Source organism: Brachycentrus maculatus, unplaced genomic scaffold, assembly GCF_059751285.1.
Source record: "Brachycentrus maculatus isolate JH-2025_06_01 unplaced genomic scaffold, ASM5975128v1 h1tg000464l, whole genome shotgun sequence".
Classification (NCBI taxonomy): Eukaryota; Metazoa; Arthropoda; class Insecta; order Trichoptera; family Brachycentridae; genus Brachycentrus; species Brachycentrus maculatus.
The window spans coordinates 164,879-182,828 of NW_028281211.1; the positions used below are offsets into that span (position 1 = coordinate 164,879).

At 30.9% G+C, this 17,950-nt stretch overlaps 1 non-coding gene and 1 pseudogene across 1 annotated transcript; both read left to right on the forward strand.

Annotated features, from left to right (window-relative positions):
- LOC148302293 (dopamine receptor 2 pseudogene) overlaps nucleotides 1–17,950 on the forward strand; it is a 156,233-nt pseudogene that overhangs the window by 57,309 nt on the left and 80,974 nt on the right.
- On the forward strand, nucleotides 8,652–8,724 carry TRNAS-ACU (transfer RNA serine (anticodon ACU)). Its single transcript has one exon. It is a non-coding gene; the product is annotated as a tRNA-Ser (tRNA).

A 17,950-nucleotide genomic window follows, 5' to 3' on the forward strand; every position in this document is an offset into this window, starting at 1 on the left:
TGCACATACGATTGTTTCGCATGTATGAATAAAAGAAAATGCAATGAATATACAAACTCAAATTATCAAAATTTTCAGTTTTTTTTCCTTTTTTATTTCAGACACTAGATTTTTCACCCAAAAGTTTATATATTAAGATATAAGTTAAAAATTTCTCAACTGAAATAAAGCATCTTTTGTTTTTTTTATATATACAAAGGATGATAAAAATCTAGAGTATTCCAGGGGTTACGACGTATGTAAAATAAAATTTAAAGAATATCTAATTTTAAACATAATTTCAGCCTCAATCACGTAGAGCAACAAAAGAATTAATTCGGAATGAATCTCAATTTCGTTCATTTGGAGAAAGCTATATACTTTACAACATGTCAACTGATGGCAACACCATCTGTCAATATTCCATATCTTTTAAAATTGCATTTCATATACACAAGGAATCATTCCTTAAAATAGCAATGTAATAATAATATTCTTTTGTGGGCAGAAGGTTGAAAGTTACACGAGTATATTGTCCGTAAAAGGTTAAAACTTTTGAACAGTTTCAATAACCCGTTGTTAGTTTATTGGAAAATATCGCTTCTCAGCATTCACTTATGTACAATTATTCTGTAAAATAAATATAAATAAATATTAATAAATCAATTAGTACATAAAGTGATCAATTAAGCTAAGCAAATGTCAGACAGTAAGCCCTGGAATGCTCAAACTACCATTTCTGATCGTATAAAAAACAATATTCACTTCATTTCAGTTAACACACATTTAATCAAAATTATGTTACATTAAAAAAAACTCTTATTAAAAGCAATCTTAAAGGCAAACGGTAAATTAGTTTGATCATTGATATTTTTAATTTTTTTTGTACGTCACCAACTAAACAAATTTTTGTCAAGGTATAAATTACCTTTACTGCTTATTTTTGCGTTCATCCCCCAAAAAGTATCGAAGGTGAAATATAACAGTTTTTAAGTTATGCAAGTATTTAAATCGACGTTCACCCTTTAACTTTGGACTTCATTATCATGGTACTGGTTTGATTTAGGGTAAAATACATAATAAATATATATAATAAAACCCTTATCCGCACCCCAATAGTACATAGGGCACTGTGTCATATTAACGCAGAGTTATCTTGATCGTTTACACATGAAGGAAAGGTGATCAGCGTGAGTTTCAACTCCTTATTTATTTTCTTTGTATTCATTGATTTTTTTATTATGAATTCAATTTTTTAACGGCAAACGTTAAAAATAAACGCGGTACCGAAATAAGTCTAATAGACCGATGATATTAAGGGTATTCAGATTCCAAAACATGTAACGATTAACAAGGGATTTGGCGCAGGTGAATACTTTGTTTACGGAATCAGATATTGGGCATAGGAAGTTTATAGACGGAAAAACAAATTTCTAAATGTGAAGTTTTGGTATAATTTGGAATGGTATGTTATTGTAATTAACGAATAAGTAAATAAAGAAAAGTAAAACAAATTTATGAGGAAAAAGCTATATTTATAACATGATCGAGTATTTCAAATGCTTGGAAGTGGTCAAGTCAGAAGTCGGAATAATCGGCTGGTATGTATGAGGAAATCCATGAATGTGGAATAGGCGATGATTGTTTACAAATACAGAGTAATGTGGCGTTCTATTTTCTCAGCCAATACCACCGGAAAAAGAGGGTTAATGATTATTTAGTTTTTTTTTATAATATAGCAAAGGAGAGATAAATTTATCTTTTCAAGTATTTGGCATAGTTCCTATGCTATTATTACCAACTATGTTGTATTAAGTATTTTATCTTCACTCATTCGTTCCACACATCCAATTAATCTCAACACACCATTCATATTTTTAGTGATAATGTTTACCTTATCTTCCATTATTCAATCATTTGCACATGTGTATGAGAGATCGCAATTATGCTGCATTCAGTATACTTTAATCCTTCTTTTGCCAACTCGATGCTTTAGTTGCAAGCATTTTGGCTGGTGCCAGGACTGCGTACACATAGTGCTAGTTTATTTTTTGCTGACTGGATTTCTTAAATTTGCTATAACTGATTTTGATGCACCATTTGCCTCGAAATGCCTCGAGGAAAAAAAATAATAAAAAACTATTTTATTTTACCCTTTTTCATGCTAAAATCAGTCCTGCCAGTCGGGGTACACCGTTCATTTAATGTGCAAAATCTTGCTCCGCAAAAACAACATATAACATTCGTCATTAGAGGGTTAATGTTCTATTGAATGATGGTATAGTTTGGACCCATGGGCATTGGGACCGTACTTAGGATGGAACATGGCTCATAAATGCAAAATGTTCAGTTTTGTCTATCGGAGCGTATCTAAGCAACCAATTAAGGAATCAATTATGTACCCGTAGTCTAAATCACTTAACCCTAATGGGGTGGCAAAAAAACATAGACCCAATGGAAAATATTTCCATTTGTGCAAATGACTGCTCATATCGCAGTCATACGGGAGGAAGTGACCAAGTGCATTTTTTACAAAAACGTAATCATTTACTATTTGATATTTTACTAGCTTAATATTGCCCTGAAAAAAAATCCCAAAGGATTTTAAAAATTGAAGAAAAATATATTGGCTTTTTGAATTAATGTTTTACTTAGTAAATGCCACTATTTCTTAAAATCTACTGTGACACGCGTTTCGATGCATTCCGCATCATTTTCAAACACCGTATGATGCGGATGAAAATAATGCGGAATGCATCGAAACACGTGTCACGTAGATTTTAAGAAATAGTGGAATTTACCAAGTAAAACATTATTTAAAAATGGATGGATTTTACCACAAAGTGACTACCGAATCAATTAATGAAGATATATTGACTTGTTGAAAATGAATATCTTTTCTATTGATGTTTATTTTCTTGTCAAGCAAAAGTGACTTAAATGGCCCTCCTGAACATTTTACGTTTTGCTAGTTGGTTAGTCTCTACAAAAAAATTGTAATAATGTTTATGTATTTATAAATATATGTTTATATATTTATTATAAATTGAATGAAATTCTTTAAAAAATATTAGTAATTTCGTATTCAATTTAAATCTCCTAACTTAATTTGAGAGAAATTCGTTGGTCAGACTAACGTTTGTTATTAGATTTTACAAGGTTCAACATTCATACAGTTGTAATTGATCAGTATGCAGGTTGACACCCTCGTTTCTCGGATATGTTTAAGGGTTGATGTTCCGTAATGCAATAACGTTCGTGCTGCATGCAAGTTGTGCGATTGTACCGGTATATTTCCAGGGTGGCTTGTTGTACTCAATTAATCAATTTAGTGTTTAAATGGAGCCAGTTTCATACAGTAATGGATACGTAAACTAATTACGTTCTTTTTACAACAACAAAAATATCCCTTTGTATTTTACCCTCTGCTGAAAATTTTCACTAAAACTTTCACGACATTGAATAAACTGAAATTTTTGCAAGTTAAATAAAATTTTAACCAGACGGTTGTTGGTTGAATGTTTTGAGTGCACAGAGTATTTATTTTCCATCATAATAAGTATAATCAATGAAAGCCAAACTTTATTTTAATGTCAAGAAGATGGTGTTTAACGTTTATTTATTAGTCTGTGGGAAGTCACTGTTTACTTCGGAATCAGTTGGTATCACAATTATTTTACTGATATAGAACTTCCAAGAATTTGAGAAGTGTGGTTGTTACACTTTGTAAAGTGACCCGTAAATGCCCAGACTTCCATATACTTCTTCATCTTTGATTAGATGTCTAAAAATAATAGATAGTCATGGTCATATAATTAAACGATTAAATAAATTCCAACAGTACCTGATAAATGGAAAATCAAATATATTTACTTATATGTACACTTAATGTTTTTTAACATATCAAATAAATTATTGAATTATATTTTAATAATATTTTTACACTTAAAATAAGGATCTTATAAGTATTTCTTATTTTGTAAAAAGATTAAGGGAGTTATAAATTTTGGCCTTGATCTTCAAGTATCAGGATATCAGGAATGCAATAAGGGTGAAAATTGAACTGTGGGACGCCTAAAGTGTGGAGGGAATTTATGACACGTGGAACCTACCTTTACCGTTCTTCACCTACCCTCATTCTGAGAGTTATAAATATGCTATATCTATCACACCCACAAGAATCCTAAAATTGAAAATGCCACGCTATGTTGACATAGGTACATAATATATGTGAGTAAACTGAATTCATTTTAATGATATCTTACATAAATAAACATTCAATTTTATCTCAAGTAACTGTTGTATGTTTTATTCAAAATATTCGTTAACATAAAATGTTGAACAATTTTTTTAATATATTTATTTAATTTTTTATATAAATTTTACTTACTAATTACCATTATTTGATGTGATTTCTAGTGGAAACAGTGGTATTTACCAAATGATATTTAAATTTGAAATGTATAGATATAACCATAAAGTGACTGGCAAATCAATGAATGAAATTTTCAATTCGATATTATGCATTGTAATTGGAGAGGTATTAATTCAAACCATATGTTTTACATTTATTTATTTATTATTTACGGTCAAAACCAATTTTCATAAAAATATAACATAATTTAAAGATAAAGCGTGTATCATACCAGTACGTAATAAATATACATATCTTTGATTTTGTTAACATGTCAAATTAGTGTATGAATGAATTTGAGTAAATTAAAAATTCATAAAAATTTGTGATATCATACACTGACTTCTTTGTCCTTACTTTTTGTTTCTTGTTTTTATTTTTTATTATTATTATGTTTTTTTTTACTGTTTACTTATTTTTCTAACTATTTTCTGGTTTTACATTATAACAATTAGCTTCATACTAAAGTGTAAAATAAATTAATTTATATTATATAACCACGGACAGTCTACGACTATGTGAGATTTTTTTTATGTTTTAAGATACATAAATGAATGCATGTACCTACCATAAAATGTGTAAAGAAGTATAAAGAATAAATAAACATTTTTTTTTATTTATTCGGGAATTGTACAGCTTACATATAAAAAAAATGATACAAAACAATAGTTACATTAACAATAATAAACATTACATTACATTAACAAAAAATAGTTACTTAAAAAAAAGCCAATTAAACAATTCCACAATTATGTTATAAAACCATTAAAAAACATTCAGAGATTAAACAAAAAACAAAAAAAGGGTATTATATAAAATAATAGATTTAGCAGGAAGGAGAAGGAAAGGAGAGGAATTAATAAGGGTGGTTAAAGGATTTTTCTAGGTAAGAAGTTTAAAAATATATTTATAAATATACATACATACATATACATACGCATACATACACACATATATATACATATACATACATATACATATTCATTATATATACAGAAAAAATACATATTCATTATATAAACATGCATTTTGTATAGCCTTATTCCATAATAATAATAAAAGTTTCATTTGAAATATTATCAGTCATGATAATGTTTGTAATGAAACAATTTGTTATGCAAAGAGTATCATTTATGTTATTTCTCTTCACAGTACACAGATATAATATGATAAATTTCAAAGACATACCATGTATTATTTAGTTCACAAATACAGTTAAGTATATTAAAACAAATTATTTGTATTAATTAATGTTTCAGTACTTTGTGAGACTCGTGACACTTTGCGAGATGCTGAAAAATCAAGTTTTCGAGTAGAAATTGAATCTCGCAAATTGATAAACCGAGAATATATTGTCAATTTGTATAAAGTTTGGCTTTCTCCTTCTCTGCTATCCTTAAACGTGCACTCATGTGTGGAATAAGGAGAAAGTTTAATCGCTTGATAAATTATGTAAGTGTCACTCTGTGATACATGTCGGTAAATGGAAACACATCAAAGTGAAACATCGTTAATTAAATTCTCCGTGATACTAGTCTGAAGCTTTACCTGGGGAAAGTCTTAATTGAACGTAAACCGCGAGAAAGCATCTCGTAGGAAGGAAACGTTAATTAGACATTTAGAAAAATCCTTAAAAATTTATTTCTGCCAAAGGATTTTTTTTTGTTTTTACTTGATACATAACCATCTTCTTCTTCTAACCTTTATCCGCACCAAATGGTGCATAGGGCACTGCGTAATTTTTATCCATGGTTATCTTGATCGTTACTTACATGAAGGCAAGGTAATCACTCCTGCGCTTCAGGATCCAGTCCAGGATAATATTAAATTAATATTTATGTGTAAAATCACTAATATTCCCCCCCTCCCCCCCGATTTGAACCCGGGATCTCCAGCACGCTAACCATTACGTTACGTTGGTGGACTACATAAACCCATTTAATATTTAACTTAACGTTTCCTTTTAAATTTTAAACCTTCTCACAAACGTACAATTTTAGATAAAATTTCAATTTAAAATTACAGTCATTAATTAAAAGGTTTTAATAATTATTACATCCTGACTAGTACTTAAAATATCGCAAATGAAAAGATCCAAAAATGATTTTCTTTCGTCGTTTATTATTTAGTAAATAATAATGAAGCATCTTTTCTAACCAAATTAGATACTAAATGTCAATCATAATCTAGAATTCATGAGCGTCGTATTTTCGTGCTACTGATACAAAAAAAAACTTATAAGATATTTTATTATTTGCTGAGGGATTTTGAAGAATTACTTCACCGTACTGATTTCAAATGAAGAAATAAATATTAAGTAGTTGAAAAACCCCTATTCACCAAATATTTCACGGAAATCATTTGTAAGGAACTGCTGGAGCTTTTTGATCATATTTTTAAAATACGTCCGCTTGAACAGATATTTAGGAAAATGTTTATTCTTTAAGAAAATCATGAAATATTCACGTTACTAGTCATTAAATCTGTTTTTAAAGTAAACTGACTAGAAATAATTATTTTACATAATGATGATAAATGTATTAAAAATGTTCGTTATTTTTTATTTTGTTAAAACATTGTGATATTAAAAGGAAATAAATAAAATAAGAAAAAATAAATATGTCAAAATAATAAATAAATAAGGAAAGAATGCAAGACTGGGACAACAATTATTGATCAAATTAAGAAAGGGGTGTTGAGATGGTTTGGACACGTGGAACAAATGAGTGAAGAAAGAACGGTAAAACAAATAAATGAGGCAAATATAGTAATTAATGATCAGGCATGTCAAAAACTTCTTGCGATCAGGTCAGAAATTGAAGTAATCAGCGGGTATGTATGAGGAGGTTTACGAATGTTGAAGAGGCGTAATCTGACCGCTTTCAAACATTTCACATACCAGATCGAGGCAAGTTTTTCTCGGTCTTTCTCTGCTCCAAACCATCTCACACACCTTTTTTTTAAAAAATTATCGATAATGCTTATCTCAGCTTTACAATCCATCCTTATTTCACTATTCAAACATCTATCATACATCTTTTGTATTTGTATTTATTGAGAGAAAGTAGTGAGAAGTCTTTATCCAGAAATTAACGACTCTAGCCCTGTTGCGTGATTCGTAATGTTAAATATTGCCCTTTTTATTAAGGGTGAAAATTGGTATCAAACTTTTTTGACTTTTTTTTATTTATTATTATTCTACAACTCATGTTTTTATAATTAATTTTTAATGATCAATATTTTCATACTCAGACCTTTGAAGGAGAGATTTCAATTAATTATGTAAAAGGTAATTTTTATACCGCTATCCTCCTTCCTTCAAACCCTTATCCACACCCCAATAGTGCAAAGGGCAATGCATCATATAAAGGCAGTGTAATCTTAATCGTTAACACATTAAGGAAAGGTGATCAGTCCTCCACTTCAGGTACCAGTCCAGGGTAATATTGAATAATTACATATTAGAGTGAAAAAATCACTTATCAAAATCTTGAATGTTTTTCGCTGATACTTAAGGGCACATTTTACAAACTTTAATAAAATTAAATAACTTTGTTTTAAAAAAGTAGTTAAAACAAAGTTGTTTAATTTTATAAAATCACTTATATTTATTTGACCCTTCCCCCTCGGAATCGGGACCTCCAGAACGGTAGCCGAGCGTGCTGACTATTACACTACGGAGGCGGACCGTTATGCGTACATTTAAATATGTAATTTGAAAGACGGAAGGGAGAATCCTCTTCGTTGTAATAAAGTTTGCAGTTGGATCCACCTGAGGACCGGATTCACAATATTAAAATTATCTATAATATTTCTCGTGCCAAATTTCCAAATATCAAAATTTACAAATCCATCCTGGGACGTGTTTTAGCATTTATCTTCAAAACTGCTCAGGTGTTAAATTCATCGCTGTCTTAATTTAGTACTTCGGGAGACTGGTCTCAAAGGCGATGTTACCGGGTCGGGGGATATTTCAGCGCGCTTCGACGAACGGGTTTCACACTTTCATTTTGGCGAAATATCGAGCTCAAAGAAGAAACCCCGATAAAGGCTGACAATTTTACATTTTCCCGAGACCTTTACCTCTCGAAAATTTCACAGAAGATGGGTTCTCATGCTAGGTAGGGTATTTGCGTGATGGGTAATATTTGAGGTGTTTTATAAATCCATGATTTCTACAAAAATTTTGATCAAGTATTTCAAATACTTGAAAGTGGTCAAGTCGGAATAATCGGTGGTTATATATGAAGAGAAGTCCACCTCCGTAGTGTAATGGTCAGCACGCTTGACTACTGTTCTGGAGGTCCCGGGTTCGATTCCCAGGGGGGGGGTCAAAAAAATATAAGTGATGTTTTCACTCTAATATGGGAGCTTTACTCCGCCCTGAAGCGGAGGGCTGATCACCTTTCCTTTGTGTATTATCGATCGAGATAACACTGCGTTTATATGATGCAGTGCCCTATGCACCATTGGGATTGCGGATAAGGGTAAGATGATGATGATATATACGCCTTGAATATTGTTTGCCATGTATATATTATTTTTTTGTTGAATAAATTTAATTGAATTGAATTGAATGATGATGTATGAAGAAAAGCATGAAGGCGGAAGAGGTAAAGATTATTTGCAAATACAGATTGGTTTGGCGTTCTATTCTATCTGTTTATTCTGCTCCTCTCTTGTTGTGAAGCGGTGTGATGGTAAGTTAGTTTGTTAGTTATATTATTATAATATTGGATTTATCATTATCACCACTGTATTTTTCTGGATTAACAGGGTATTGCCAGTCAAAGAAACTATCTTGTAGGCCTGAAACATCTTACATATTTGCAACTTTTACATGCTAGCGTCTCGCATGCAAGCCGCATTTTTCATACAAATGTCAGTTCGTGTATTCATTTTACATGTATTTCGTATTTGATGAGCGTGTGTCGTTAATATTTTTTATCAACACGTAAAAAAAGCAAACTGTTAACATTTAAGTAACAAAGTTTGTATATTCAACTGTTGATAAGAACATCTGTAGTTTTTTAAACAAGACGTGTTCACACTTATAATTTCAAAAGTGGCCGTTTACAAATGTTTTATTTTTACATTCCAATTAAAACTAACATTGATTAAATGTTTTTTTTCTTATACTATTATTTGAATGTAGCAACTTCTGACACAATTATTCGTAAATAATCATCTCCATTTTTAATGAAAATGAATGGGCAGTTGTAATGTACGAAAATTGTTGACAAACTCCAGACGTCTTATTTCAAGTTGAGGGTATTTTTAAAGGTTAACTGATTAGGTATGGTGAAGGAAGAGTAAAAACACATTTTCCTAAGTCCCTTTATTTTAGATGGAAATTGCATTTGTTATTTACCTTGTTTATATATATAAGGTTTATAGATCATTATGTGGATTTTTGTTAGTTCTTACTAAATAAATATGTTTTTATTTGAATCTGTGTTGGGAACAGGAGGGAAAATCTAGTGTGGGCCAGTCAGGACCTTCTCAGCATTTGATCATCATTACTAGGAGGAAACCACGTAAAACTCCTCAGGAGAAGGCGGACTGTTGACTGTCGTCAGCAGATCTTCCGTTCCACTAGAAGAGGGTTCAGCATTTTGTACTGGCTTGGTTAATAGTATGTTACCAATGTCCTTCGCTATTTTATTCATGTATGATACCACCTTTTGTGACAGTTCCTTATGAACTATTACGGATCCGATGTCGGATAGGTCCTCATCCAGGCTCCTGCAACGTTGTTGTCTTTGAAAACTGAAAAGCTGTTGTCTTTGAAAGCTGAAAAGGGGGCAAGGCATCAACAGCTGAGGGACTTTTTGAGTGCCTATGAATGTTTAACCTACATCGCTTGTTTGGGAAAGGAAGGAAAAATGAATACGCTGGACATTGTATTTAATTTTTAGTGACCACACTTTTAAATCTTATCACGTATCACAATACAGTGCACTTATTCTAAAAATATTTGTATTATTTTGAGAAATAAAAAGACTTTGTTTTTTGATCCACTCACATTTTTGTTAACAACCTGTAGCGGTCAGCAAGCCAGTCACCCCTACTGATAATAAGAGCGAATTCTCAGAATGCAATCACTGCAACTAGCAGAGCAAAGGAGTGCACACGTCCCATTGCAATTTGTTGTGATGCAAATGATATAAAAGGGGAACAGCCTCGGCCTCCCCATCTCACTCCTCCACCGGGAGCTCGTCGAGTACCATCTCACTCCTACACTGGGAACGTAGCCGGTACCACCATACAGCCGACACCCGTCTACCGACGTCGTCACGAGAACACCACATCAAGACCTCGCTACGATCTCCAGTCCAGCACCCTCGTCAGCATCAAGAAGATACTCCGGCCAGCCCGACAGTCCATCTACGGCAACGCTACAACTACATCAATTCGACCCCGTCACGTCTCGCTACGCCACCGCTACGCCACACCGTTTTGTGTAGCCCTTGTTGATTAATAAACACCTATTCAACACGACCGTCTTCTTCCTCTTTACCACATCCCAAAAAACCAACTAGTTTCGGCAACAACCTGTTGCCCTCTTCAGGGTTTAATTTATGACTGTCATAAATTAAACCCTGAAGAGGGCAACAGGTTGTTGCCGAAACTAGTTAGATGTTAATAAAAATGTAAGTGGATCAAAACACAAAGTCTTTTTATTTCTCAAAATAATATATCAATATGATCAAAAATGTTAATGCTTTCAATATTCAAAACATATAAATTTATGTGCTATAAATTAAATAACTTCAACAAACATCTTTTTTAATACTCTTGAAATACGTATAATGAGTGTAATATATTTGAATTATAAACATCTCAGTATCTTTTCTTTTAATTTCATTATAAGACACTTATTTTTTGTGTGTAATGGAACTAGAAAAATGGTGTGTTTTCCACAAGATAAATATAACGTACCAAGTCTACCGTAACAAGCTCATTATTCAAAAGTGTGTACGAATACAAAGTTGAATTAATTCACACACAGTTCCGCAATTTCGCGTTTCCACACTTCCACAGTTCTATAGCAGAACCTCTCATCTGTCTAAGTGGCATCTCCGAAAGCTCGCTGTGAATCGAGTGCGTTTAAAGAAATTACCAAGCGAAATAAAGTTTGAAATAATCGCAATTTAATTGAAATTCTCTCGAGCAAATTCAATCTACTCTCTTATTTGCAGTCAACGTCTTGTCATTAAGAGCGGCTTTATTAAATAGGGGGAGGCATTGAAAAAGTTTTCATTTATACGTAATTTTCGGGTCCCATGGTAATTAGCATTTAAATTAAAATAGTAATAATTTTATATTTCAAGGTAGAACGAAGTATTATTAAGAAAGTTTCCTGATTATGTCGTCTTGTTTAACATTTGTAAGCACCCTGTAAGTTTAAAAAGTATTCGAGGATGTATTTAAGTCTGTTTCAATCCTTGAGTATTATATATTTTAAGATTTTATTGTATAACTTACTAACTAACTTCACGCCGCTTTAAAAATAATAGAACGCCACACCAATTAGTCTTTGCATACAATCTTCGCCTTTTCCACATTTATAGATCTTATCATGCATATACGCCGATTATTTCGACTCCTGACCTGACCACTCTCAAGTATTTGAAATACTTGATCATGCCAAGTTTACCTCGGTCTTCCCCCGCTTCTATTACCTTCTTCGATATTTTTATTTTTAGTTTATAATAATTAAATTTGGATACTAACTAAACCTTGTGAAGATATACAGATTTAATAGATTTATATTATCCACTGACACTTCGTGATGGAATTGCATTTTTAATTTATTATTAGATTAAAACCAATATTTTTAGCTTTTCCACTTTTTTATTTGACCAGCGACCGGGTTTCGTCGTTACCGACATCATCAGACTGGCCAGTCTGATGATGTCGGTAACGACGAAACCCGGTCGCTGGTCAAATAAAAAAGTGGAAAAGCTAAAAATATTGGTTTTAATCTAATAATATACAGATTTACTTAGTATAATAACTAGTCCCTGTGTAGGAGTGATCGCCTTGCCTTGATGTAAGTAACGATCAAAATAACACTGCGTCAATACGATGCAGTTCACAATAACCGAATAAAGGCTAGAAGAAGAAGAAGAATATTATTTGATTTAATTTAAATTTGATTTAGATTAATTTAGTTTAGTTTTTAATTTAGATTTGATTTAAAAGATTTGTTATTGAATGCTATTCTTGCTTGTTTTATCCTTGTTTGTTTATATGTAAGTAAAATGTATAAAAATATTAATTTGCATATATTTTTCAAAATGGTAGAATTAATAATCTTCAATTTCATTTCCGTCAAGTTTATCTTAAAATTGAAAATCTTTTTTCAATCACTTTTTTTGATGGACCTTCGCTCGAATTTGTGTGGGTCTGTATCAGAATGTTTTATATCATTCTCGGGATTAAAAATCAATCCCAATATAACTCACTTCCTGATTCCAATGGGTTTTCCTGAATCAAATCTGACAGTTATTGCTTTCGTATGCAGATGACTCGATTTTTTGCCATCTGCGTTATTGTATTTAACTTTATACTTGTATGTTTTTAGGTTGTCAACATATTGAATTCCTTTTCCATACATTGAGGGTCGATTTGGCTGCCCAAACGTAAAACCTTTTTTTTTACTGAGTAAAATGTGAAAAAAACGCTTCAAGATATGTTTATCACGTATCATAATTGATTTGAATGGTTTTGAAAAACAATGATTTCAATGAATTTATTTGGGCTTAAATATATATATATTTTTTTAGATAACATTATCTTTACATTATACTTATATAAATAAAATTTTGAACTCTCCAAAAAAATCTATTACTACTACTATCAGGCCGTTTCCCCGCTGAGGTAGACAAAGTGGATGGAACGCCATAATCTTATATCCTGACATACCCTCCTAGCTTCCTTCACATCCATACATCTAGTCACACATGCCCTCCGATTACGCAGACTTTTGACACCACCTTTTAGGTTCTGATTGATCTGATCGTGCCAAGTATTTTTCAGCCGTCCTCGTTCTGTTTTCCCGCTCACATTCGCCACATACATATATTTCCTCAGTCATGATCTCGTTATCCATTCGCTCTACATGTCCATACCATATTCTACAAAAATAAGTGTTCAAATAACTAATTTTAAAAATTCATATAATACTATCAAAATCATGGGTATAATTGGGTAATACAATCAGTATTTACCGTCCTGTAGTCATGATCTGAAAATAAGTAACTGAAAGCCTGAAATTTTCTGTTTTAAAATTGCTCCCACTTTGACAAAAAAAAACCGGAGGTGGATTTCCGGAAAGTCAATAGGATTTGGGGAACAAGTTCATTTCTTCCGCCAAGCATTATTGTGTTCAACCGGACAAAAGGATTCGTAATCACCAACACAAAGAATGAATGTAAATTGTAATCCTCCGTCTGTGTACGTACTATAAACGGGTACACAAGTGTGAAAATCACCGAATACAATGCTCAAAGGTATGTAATTATATTATTGCTAGCATTTTTTGTTAACCCTTGAATGCGTGATTTTTTTTATTAAATAAATCTCTGATAACATTAACTAAGTGTCAAGAAAGTACTCACAAACAGTTTATCCACAAACTCTTCCTACGCTTCTTCGATAAAATGCAATTATTATGCGATATACGGTTCCGATGGAGGTAAGTAAAATAATAATTATGAATGTGGTTAAATTTAGAAAAAAAAACTGCGAGTTAATGAAAATGGGTCAAATTTCCGTTCGACCAAATGTCCAGGTGCAAAATTATTCGCAAAAATTTATTCCCGCACTTGATTTAGAATTTTCCCGGTTACTTTATTTATTTTTCATAATATGGATTAAAATTAGAAGATTTAATTCATTATAAATTGAAGAATTCCTTCCAAGTAAATTGATTTATTTCCTAAAGATGCATCAAAATTGGAAAATGGTTTTACGTAACATATATCGCTCACTCCTTCCAACAACGTCATATGTATATCAAAAATCGTCAATTTTCAGTTGTGTATGTTTTCGAAATGCCCAGAAAATGTACTATATCCCAGCAAAAGTGGCATATTTTTAACTTCATATTTACCCGCCACAGGGCAGAAAGTGTTGTTTTTGCATTTTGAAAGGATTTTTTTTTTAACTATTTTTTTAAATTTTTTTTTACACTTTAAAAACGATCTCCTGAAAAATCAAGTTTTTTTTATATATGACGTTGTTGAAAGGAGTGAGCGATATGTATGTATGTGTATTTCTAGGTAATTTCTTGCTTATCTATTTATATGTACATTAACATATTGGTAAATCTTGCTTCTACGTTTTTTTTTACAATAACCCATCTGGATGATTAGATACCGGTAGCACATACATCATGATCTAATTGTGTTGAGCACAATGGATCTGGAAGCTGACCAGTGAAGGTAACAATTCACTCCATTTTCCCCATAATATCAGCCTTGAGAGATTTCAAAGACCGAAATAGAATGAGGCAATTTTGAGAAGGTAAAATGAACCAAAAAGGTAAGGATTTAATCATATTTTTTGTGTAGAAAAGTTTTTTCTTCGAATCACACTAAATCACAAAACTCTTCCTTCTTCTTCACCTTTACGTTTTTGCACCTGGTGATGCTAATTATATAATCTTCTAGGAACTAGAAACCATGTGTACTATTCGACTTCATTTCCATAAGTGTGGGCCCAAATTTAGTATGCATTCGCTCATAATATTTAAATAATTATACGCTAAACAATCCTTACATATGCATTCAAGACTAACTCAAACACATAACAAAATATGCCTCCCAGCAATGCACTCAATTCACCACGTACACGCTTTGTGGAAAATTTACAAAAAAACACAAAATTCAAAATACAGATACATATCAAACAAAATCTGACACATACCCTTTTAAGTCAAAAAAAATAAATGCTTAGGTAATAAAATTTAAAAACTGCTTCCATTATCCCTTAAGTCGTTTAATACCGAAAGAAAGTATAAAAGAGCTATTGATTAATATATAATGGAGGTGGATAAATCCGAAATATGTTGATACCAAAACTCGGCATTGTTTTAATTCATTGCATATTGTAAACAATTAATTTTACATAATTTTTTGTTAAGTTGAAGTTTAATGTGTCCTCGGCACTGAAAAATTAAGTGAGAGAATATTATTGCAATTTTTAATTAAGTGTTTGACGGGAAATGAATAAATAAATTTATTTCTTCCATTCAGAAAACATTATTTAACTCCTTTTTTTACTTAGATGAATATTAACCACTTTTTTTAAAATCTTTTGCTACAGGTTTCACGATAGATTTCAAGAAAAAGTGGTATTAACTAATTGTTTTAATTTAAAAATTATTCATGCATAGATATATACTAAATCTCGAAAACAGACAATCAAAACTGTCCTCTAACCTTAAACTTATTCACCCAAGAAATGCTTTTTATGTTTGTGAAATTTTGTTATTCAGTACAAAAATATAAAAACTTTTGGGTATATAAATTTCTAAGATTTTTACGACCGTTCAGGTATTTATCGCTTAGTAACATGTGTTATCGGCACACGGCATAACAACCCTCAAAAAAAGGTTTTAACATTTATAGTCACTCATTTCATCACGATTCTACCTTGATATTTCAAAACAAACAACTAATTTACTAATTGAAAATTAAATCCAGCATTGTCTTGAATCCTGCAAACACTGAATACTGCCAACTAAAGAATATTAGAAACCTTTTCCCGCTGATTATAACAAAAGGGAGAATGTAACTATGTTTTTTCTGTTTTATTGATACTTCTAATTAAATCTTTTCATTAGTCAACACTTTATTTAAAATATATTTGAGAGAAGTGTTATTAATCCCTTTAAACTTTAAACCCAAATAATAGGTTATATCAAACAAATGCTTAAAAACATCCCTAGAGATAAATTTGAGAGTTTTATTTGTTGTTTTATTTAAGTATTAATTTTCCATTACCCTTATATTTCATTAAGAGGAATGATTGTGTGGTATTTTCGTATAAATATACCTTTTTTTCTTCCTAACCTTCACTTAGATCAAAACACGCGCGTATTTTAATGCAGTGTGTGTTAAAATTCTATTAAAAAATCAGTTCATAACTTAAAGAAAAATAGATAACATTTTGAGTGTGTCCAAAATACTTGTTCACAAAATCTAAATTTTCTCCGATTCCAGGAGTTATTTTCATATTATTTTTTGACATCTCATCAAAGATGAATAAAAAAAAACACTTAAACCAGCCTATGGCGGTTGTTAGCTCCGTAAGTGCCCAGACTTCCATATTCTTCTTCATCTTTGATGATATGTCAAAAAAAATATATATATAAATAGATAAATTATAATTTAAAAAAAAAACATTTTTTTAAATTTTATTTACACAAATATATTAATATGTAATTCGTTTATTATTCCTCGGCGTTTTAAAGAAGTAAATGTTATTAATAAAAAAAATCAAATTTAAAGTACTCTTAAAAACGTATGTGAGATCCTTTACAGGGAATTGATTTAGATATAATATGAAAGGTTACAAACAGTTAAAAGCAGTTTATAGTAGCATCCCTTTTTACCAATTATCATTACGGATACAAGTCGATTAGCCTCACTGAAATATATAATAGCATAGAATTGATATGTTTATGTAACATACAAAAATAATATTAATATTTTTTTAAATTACCTTGGCTGTATATGGAGTATGATTACAAAAATGGCATATTTTTTTAAAGGTTTTAACAAAAATATGAAAACAACCATTCCGTCGGCTTGATTATCATGGGTCTTTAAAAACACACATGTGCATATTAAAACCGCAAATTCTCACGGAAAAATAATATGATTTTGAATATTAAAAATATCGTTTTTACGTACTGTAACAAATTATCAAAAGTTAATATTTCTTTCCTTTTATATATTATCGGGAATTTTTTGTACATTTGAATTCCTTTTACACGCTTGTGAGGGAGATTTTGAGTAAGAATTATTTTTCCTTTTATTGTTTTTGCGTTCACTCAGATTTTTTTAATTCATGTATCATTTAACCTCAATTTAATTATTTTTTATGCCTGATGTTCATTTTATCAGCAGGATTAATTGTTTTATTGTTATTATTTATTAAAACATATATTATATCTCAGAGCTTTAATTAAGTTTTGTTCTTCTTTTGCATTGCAGATTTTTTCTGACAGCTTTTATCTTTTTCATTTGAAGTTTTTTTTAATTTAGTTTCTTAGATTGGTAATATAACTTTCTGTAAGCTTTAATTAAACTCTATTTAATATTCTCCGTCTTTATTGCTGGCAATCTTTTTTGGTTTATAATAAGTAACTGAATTCGTTTTATTATGACAATGTTTTAAGGGTTTGACTGACCTTAATTAGGTTTTTTCTACAGGTGACCTTTATTCGATCATTGGTTCCCTGATCTCAAGTTATTTTACCACCTAAATAAAAATTAATAAAAAATAGTTGAGTCAAAAAATGCAAATAGGGTTAAATCTTTA